Raw genomic sequence first — 7,923 nt, 5'->3', positions numbered from 1 at the left:
CATATTTTATTATCTTGACATTTAAATATAGTCAATTGGCACAATTACTTTTCAGAGCAAAGTTTTACTTACTTTCTTGGATAGGCTATCAGTGCTGATTGCTGGAGCCACAGAATAAATTCAGAAAGTTGTTTGAAGAGCCCAGGGCTACCAAATTACCTTTTGCAGGAATACAAACTCGTACTTATAGGTAAGATTATTCCCCGACTAAGAACTCAACAAATAAGTTGCAGGTGAAAGAACAGGAACGTTGCATATATGTTTTCCAACAAAAACCTTCTATGATCTTTTGTTTAAATATGAATTCATGGTAAAATTCACCCTGATTTTTTTTTAACTCCAGTCCTGAGACATAAATGAAATCAGCATCCCCACTCGTGCTTCTGGTTATTTATGCACATCTCATTTAGAATCTCTCCCAGAAATATTTTACTGCCTCCTCCTTGGGCCCATATTCTTGGAATTTTTTGTTTGCAATCTATGTGTACCACTTCAGACTACATTCAACAAAACACATACCTACAGGACTGAGTGGATTCCCACAGGTTCCCCACTCTGTGTTCAGAGAAGTCCTAAGACAAGAAGCAGGAGGAATACCATGTGTACATGCACGTATACACACAAACATGCATGCATTTGCTCCCCTAACTTAAAAAGTTCATAGAATTTCTAGCTTTCGTTATGGCTAGGATCAAATGTTCAGGTGATATCATTAGCATCCTCTCCATCTCTTAACTCTGCTTTCTCCATGGTGGCTTAATTTCCAAATGTGGGTGAGCACCAAGAATTTCAGATGTATGTTGCATCAGTCTAGCAAACTCAGTGGCTCTAGAAAAAGTCCCAGAAAATACTTTGATTGGTTATTGTGACATTTGTCTATTCTTGAGGCCGGGAAAATGGAATGATTCAATTTTCCAGGACACATGCTGACCCTTGGAGCAAGGAGGTAGAGTCACCTCCTTCCTGGCTACATAGACTGACATTAGAGGGGCCAGTGAATCTTTAAAAGTAAATGTGAGTGTTGTTACCAAAAGAGGAATATTGAGACTGCAAAAACAACAGGTGTATCCTCATATTTTTCTCATGACATGTGTGGTTGCAGAAAGTAAGTTCTTCATGGATCCAGAAGTTTCTTGAAGGCAGAGGCTGTTTCTTGCTCGTGTTATAGAAGCTACTACCTATCAGAGTGCCTGGCATTCAGTATTGATTAAAAATTGAAAGAATTGTATGTATTCTAATTAAATATATTACACCAGTGTCACTCAGTTTAGTTTATTTATAAGATAAACCAAACACTTTAAAACTATGTATGACAAAGAGCTTCATCTAATTCAGATTACACCATCCAAGATCAAATAATAATTAAGATATCTGCCCACTAGAGGAAAACAAACAAATGCCTTAAGATAAATAGTAGCAGTACTTTTGAAATCTGCTTCCATTTTCATACTCAAAACATATGGCTATCTATAGTAATTCTGCTGCAGACTTTTGTGCTTGTAAATAAAGTAAATGTGCAAATTAATAAAATTCTATCATGCTTCATCATGAATAATGAATAGTTACAAATGCTTCAATGAAAAAATAGATTTGCTGCATTTTAAGCATTTCAACACAAACAGAAGTGGGAATCCATTAATATTTAGTCTATATTTTTTTCTTTGTGTTTGATCTGTTATAGAAAACAAACTGTAACGTTGTTAAATAAAATGAATGCAATTGAGTGTATGCAGGTATGGACATTCTCCTACCGTTACATCTCATCTGTCATTCACATGAGGATAAAATAATGTCTCCTGCTTTAAAAGAAAATTTCCAAAGTGCTGAAACAATTTTACACAATTCATGGTGAATGTAAAAATAACCTACAATAGGGTCTTATGCCAAATTAGGCAGCACTTTAGAGAGGCAGGGAATAAAGGCTCAAAGTGAGAGGGAGCTGGGAAGGGAGCATTCTCCTCCTTGTCAGAATAATTGGTTCATTAAATGGAAGGAGAGAAGGGGAAGAGATAAAATGGGAGGAGAGTTCCCACTATTAAATATGTATTGCACAAGGTCTCTCTGAACTTGCTTTGCAGCATCACAGTTAATGTACACAGACCCTAATAAGCAACAAAGTGAATAGGGAGCTGGACTCCCAATTGTTCAGTTCTGTTTCTTCCAATGATAAAGAGGAGGGTGCACTGGTTTCCCTAATCCCAGGGATCAGGTCCCGAAGCTAAGCAAAAGGAAGAAAGGACTGATTAAAGCCACAGCAGTCAAGACCTTTGTGCAGTTGTGATATGTGGGTGTATATAGACACATGCCCAAATAAAGAGCATACATGTGGTCAGTGGAGTGCTGCGAGCAAGCCTCTGGGTTGAATAGTGCCATTATAAACATAAGTCATTATTAGTAACCAGCATAAATAGGTTGGCCTCTCATGGGGTTAAGATCTGTGATCTGCTGGGACTTGCTACTCTTCAGAGCAAGGGGATGCAGCAGCTGTGTGACAGCAAAATCTGTCTTGAGAATACATCCAAGGGCCCATGGAAAAGTGGTTTCTCATAGACATGGTCTTTAATTAAAGTGGTTGTTGTAGAAAGAAGGTCATCAATCAGAGATGACCCTTGGATCGAGTTTTGATCTCCAACTAACTGTTCAGTTTTATTCAAGGGACAAAGAGTCAGGAGGGGACCAGAGGGAATAATATCAAGGCAGGAGACACATTTACTTCTGATGTGCAAAACCATAAAAGGTTCAAAGTTTGGGTTTTGGTTCAAATAAAATCCTAAGGGTTCAGATGGTTTTCTAAACCCTCTGAACCTCATGAATGTAGAGAACCAGCTGAAAGAAATCTCTCAAGAGCACAACGGTCCTTGGCATGTTTTGCCACTTCACTCAAAAATCTGGCCAGAAAAATACAATCAGCAATTTAGGCAAGACCAGCCAGTTGACAAAGAAAAGTGTGCCTTTAGGGCCCGGTGAGGCTGCTTTCCCAGATCGTAGCTACTATTTGCCTAAGGAAAATGAGAGGAAAAATGAAGTCATGAATGTGGCACATAGCATTTAAAATAGATCTGATTGGGCAGTGAGAGACTAGAAGGACTCACAGAGTCATAGTTGATTGAGATTAAGAACAAAGCAAAAAACCTCAGAGAGGCCAGGCGCGGTGGCTCACCTGTAATCCCCGCACTTTGGGAGGCCGAGGCAGGCGGATCACGAGGTCAAGAGATCGAGACCATTTTGGCCAACATGGTGAAATCCCATCTCTACTAAAAGTACAAAAATTAACTGGGCGTGGTGGCACGTGCCTGTAGTCCCAGCTACTAGGGAGGCTGAGACAGGAGAATCGCTTGAACCTGGGAGGCCGAGAATGAAGTGATCCCAGATCACGCCATTGCACTTCAGCCTGGGGGACAGAATGAGACTCCATCTCAAAACAAACAAACAAACAAACAAAAAACCTCAGAGCATCCAAGATTTCACGTAGCGATTCATCCCCCAAAACATGCTTTGTCTCCCTTGTTTTCTGGCTTTTCCACTTTTAGGATAAAAGCTTAGAAACAGTAATGCTGACAAAAAATTAGCCAGAGAGGAGTCAGTCCAGATCTTCCTAGCAGCCTACTTCTTTTTCATCACTTCATTTCCACATTTCTGTTCCTTCTCCTGTGAAGTATAGAGCTGTCCATGGACAAATCTAAATAGCCAGAGTTTCTTCTCTTCTTAACATCCCCTCATTGTGAGGCCTCATAGGTTGCTCTTCTGGCCACCTGGCTCCCTGTTTCTCTGATGAGATTACCTAGGGCTCCTCAACCAGAGATTTCTCTTACCCTCTATTTTCTGGGTTTTTTCCTTATTTACTCATAATAAGCTTGTAGTTGTAGTTGAATTTAGCATTAGAGTTGCAATGGATATGATCAGGCAATTCATAGGTGAAATTTTAGAGTATAGCCTCACGTATTTTCTCAGGTAAAGGCCCTTTCGTGAGAATAATTTATCAATAAACTGAAGAAATAATATGTCAAACTGATGAGGAGGAATCCTTGCAGGAGAGGGCACTGAAATTCCATTATGTGTATGACTGGAGTGGACACTGTCTCTCATCCTCCACCTGGACCCTCCCACCCATCCCCCCGCAGTCATCCAACTATGTCTCTGTGAGTCCTGCTGGGACTAAGCACTTGCAGAGGTCTCACAGCTACATCTCTCACTGGATCAAGCCCTTAACCTCAGAGGTCCACCTCGCTGGAGTCCTCTCCCCGAGGGCAGCTGTGGCCAAAGATTGACAGACCCAGGAATGCAAATCCCTGCACACCTCCCCTTCCCACTTGCCTCAATTTGTGACAACTCTGGGGAGCCACTCTAGTTTCTGACATCCACCTTCTCCCCCCTCCCCCCTCCCGCTTTCCACTGCCTGGCACACACACACACCCTTTGCTTTTGGATTCACTCATAACTACATTTTCAGGCTCTTCTCTTTCTACCTTCTCCTGACCTCCTTACTTGCTTGTAGAGTGTCTCCTGAAGTCACTCTCCAAGGAAACCTTCTGCTCTGTTTCCAAAAAGCTCAATGCAAAACAGTGCTTCTCCTTGCATTCTTAAGGAGCTCAGTCAGCTTCTCATAAATACTACTGTTTAGCAGAATATTGCTGCAGATAGCAGCGTACCTAACACCTTTCAGTGGGAAAAGGCGAGGTGCTGTGGGGAGAGCTGAAACCAAGATTGCTTGGGGAAGAGTGAATAGAGGTCAGTGGGGGGCCTTGGCAATTATGGGTGCATAATAATGGGCCTTAGCATACCAGAGGAAAATCCTCGCCTCTGTCAGACAAGCTATCATTCCATTTTCACCTCCAACCTGCAAATTTCAAAATCGATCCTTACTTTTTATATGTGCCCTGGATGTTGCAGGTACAAAAACATTTCAGAACAAATGTGATCTGATCATTTGCCTATATATAGAGATCTTAATTATCACATTTATCCATTTTATTTCTTTTGAAAGGTTTTTAGAGGTTGTATATCAATGACATCCCTTCCGAAGGATTTGCATTTGAAAGGCTGTTGTTCAAATTTAATTCACATTTGACACAATGTTTTCTCTTGCAGAACGTTACAGAATATCTGAAAATCAGTTTTTAGCAGTCTCTATTCTACATCCCTCTGATCATCTTTTTGTTTACAGTATATTCTAAGTGAATTTCATGTGTGTTGTGGAAGTGAAAAATATCAGAAAATGTTCATATCCTTTATTCAGTCCTATTTTGATTTTTAAACTCCATTTCTGTATTGTCTCTCCCATGGGGAGTACTGCCAAAAGGAGCCTGCGGGACAGTGTCTCTGGGCTTCCTGGGGCTTCCGGGATCTAGACTAAGAATCGACCCGAAGGGAGCACAGTGTGTTGTTGATAGAGAGTCACGATTAGTATCTACCTCTGACTCTGCTCTTCTGTGAGAGCAAAGCTGTATGAAATCACTCCACTTGCCCGGATGGTTTGTTTTGCACGTCAAGCTCCAACAGCTCTCAGTGAAAAACTGAGGTTACATCCTCAAACCCAGGCTGAAGAGAGGGCTCTCTTTAAGGGTAGCAGAATGTTCAGATTTGCTCCTGGCTAATCCTGTTATCTTGTGGCGGGGGGGGGGGAATGAGGGTATTGATGAAGAGTCCCCTTTCTTTAAGAGGACTGTCCAGGAAGAGATGAGAGACAGCTGGAATTAGCAGCTATTTGTTTTGTATGTTTTTGTATGTTGTTTTCATATTGGAATACATTTTGTTCCCATAGTTAGATGTTTTTTATTTATTTATTTTTTTGCCCTTGGAAGAGAAATACCGAAATCCAGATGCAAATGCAGGGTACAAAGTAAACCGCAGAATGGTGTGCTATCTCTGTATCATTGCTCATTTTATAGGTTTTGTCAGTTTCTGAAAAACGGTGGAAGATAATTGGCCTGAGATGTAAAGCCACACTCGGCTGTTCCAAGGAACAAAGAAAGACAGCTTTAGCCCACAAGGCCATATTTTGTGAAACATACTCTTCCTTTTTAATAATGAGCCGATACACAGTGCTTCTTCTCAGCACTGAAAAATCTGTAGTTTTCCCCCTGCAATGTTGTACAAGGCATTTAAACTGGTGCCATTTGTAATGCTGTGGTCGGTCTCATTGAACAAGGAGAGCCCATACTTGTTATCTTTACGAAAGGCGGAATGACTGTAGCACTCCGGCATGGCTGTGTGAGAGCTGCAATATCCTTCCAACATATTTAACCTTAGGACGATAGCATCAGAAACAGCGATAGTAAATAATCAGGACCCAGAAGCTGTCATCCCAGCAACTATCATGATCTTCTGGGTGTATTCAATGTTTCCTGTTTAGAAGTGGGCAAATATTTGTCAAGAAATATAAATATGAAAATCTAACTGGGGAATTCAGGTCATGCCTAGAAGACAGAACAAGTAGCCAATACTTCCCATGGGAATCATAAATATATTGTCATAAAGAAAATACATCCCCCATTCAAACGTAACCACCCTGCTACACTATAGGCACCACGGCATTGGCAGAGGTGACTATGGTAACACCTCTGTCTTTCATTCTTACTGCCTTATTTGAATTCAATCACCATTTTAATTTCTCTTTAAAATCCCACTCCAACTACATGTTATTTTTTCCCACAATTTACTTGCCTGCCTTCTTCCCAGTCTACTCTGGATACAGCAGTCAAAGCTATCTTCTTAAAAGTAAATTTGATTACATTACCCTGTTAGGAATCGTCAATGGCGGCCAGCCACGGTGGCTCTCCCCTGTAATCCCAGCACTTTGGGAGGCTGAGGTGGGTGGATCACAAGGTCAGGAGTTCAAGACCAGCCTGGCCAAGATGGTGAAACCTCGTCTCTACTAAAAACACAAAAATTAGCCAGGCGTGGTGGCACGCACCTGTAGTGCCCAGCTACTCAGGGGGCTGAGGCAGGAGAATCACTTGAACCCAGGAGGCAGAGGTTGCAAAGAGCCCAGATCGTGCCACTGCACTCCAGCCTGGGTGACACAGTGAGACTTTGTCTCAAAAAAAAAAAAAAAAAAAAAAAAAAAAAAAAAAAAAAAAACTCCAGTGGCAGAATAAAATCAGAACTCTTCACCATAGCCCAAGACTTGGCATGCCGTGTGCTCGCCTCTCTATTAACTGATCTCTCACACTTCATTTCCTTTGCTCATTCATCCAAGAACACAGGCTTTCTTTCTTCTCCTAGGACACACCAAGATCCTCCTGCTCCTGGTTCTTAATGCAAGTAAACGTCTCCCTGTTCTTACCTCAAATGAATTATTTACTGGGTTTCTTCTCACCTCTCTGGTCTTAGCTTAAATGTTACCACCCGTGCGAAGTCCTACTTAACAAACTTGCCCATAGTAAATGTCTCTCACTCCCTGTTTTAAATGTAAGCTTTGAGATTGTCTCTTCCACGGCAGATACAATCATTCAAATTATTTTATACATTTGTTTTTCTACCTCCTGTAAGCTATGAACTTCCTGAAGTCAAAGAGGAGGACTTTCCTCCCTTAGTCCCTTTCTCCCCCTTATTTCCAGAGTCTACAACAGTACCTGGCACATATCAAGTGTTTAGTAAACACTTATGGAAGAAATGAATTTTCACGTGGCCTACTGTATTTAAATTGTACTTTGTTTTTTTTTTTTTCCTTGTTTGGCCCCCTACAGGGTGGAACTTGCTGAGCATCACAGCCTATCCTCATGCTCAACATTTTTGTGGGCTTATGAAACCCCTACCCTTCCCTTTTTGCTATCTTGTGTATTTCAACAGGGAAGAGCAAAGCCAAAGAAATGTCACTGAGCACATGAGAAGGCACCACAGATGGGAGGAGAGATAACATATGATAGAGAGCACCCGCAGGTTTCCGTGTCTTCTCAAAAGGCTCCTGGCCACGTGAGAGCA

Source organism: Rhinopithecus roxellana, chromosome 3, assembly GCF_007565055.1.
Source record: "Rhinopithecus roxellana isolate Shanxi Qingling chromosome 3, ASM756505v1, whole genome shotgun sequence".
Lineage (NCBI taxonomy): Eukaryota > Metazoa > Chordata > Mammalia > Primates > Cercopithecidae > Rhinopithecus > Rhinopithecus roxellana.
Note: the sequence above shows the minus strand (reverse complement) of the source record.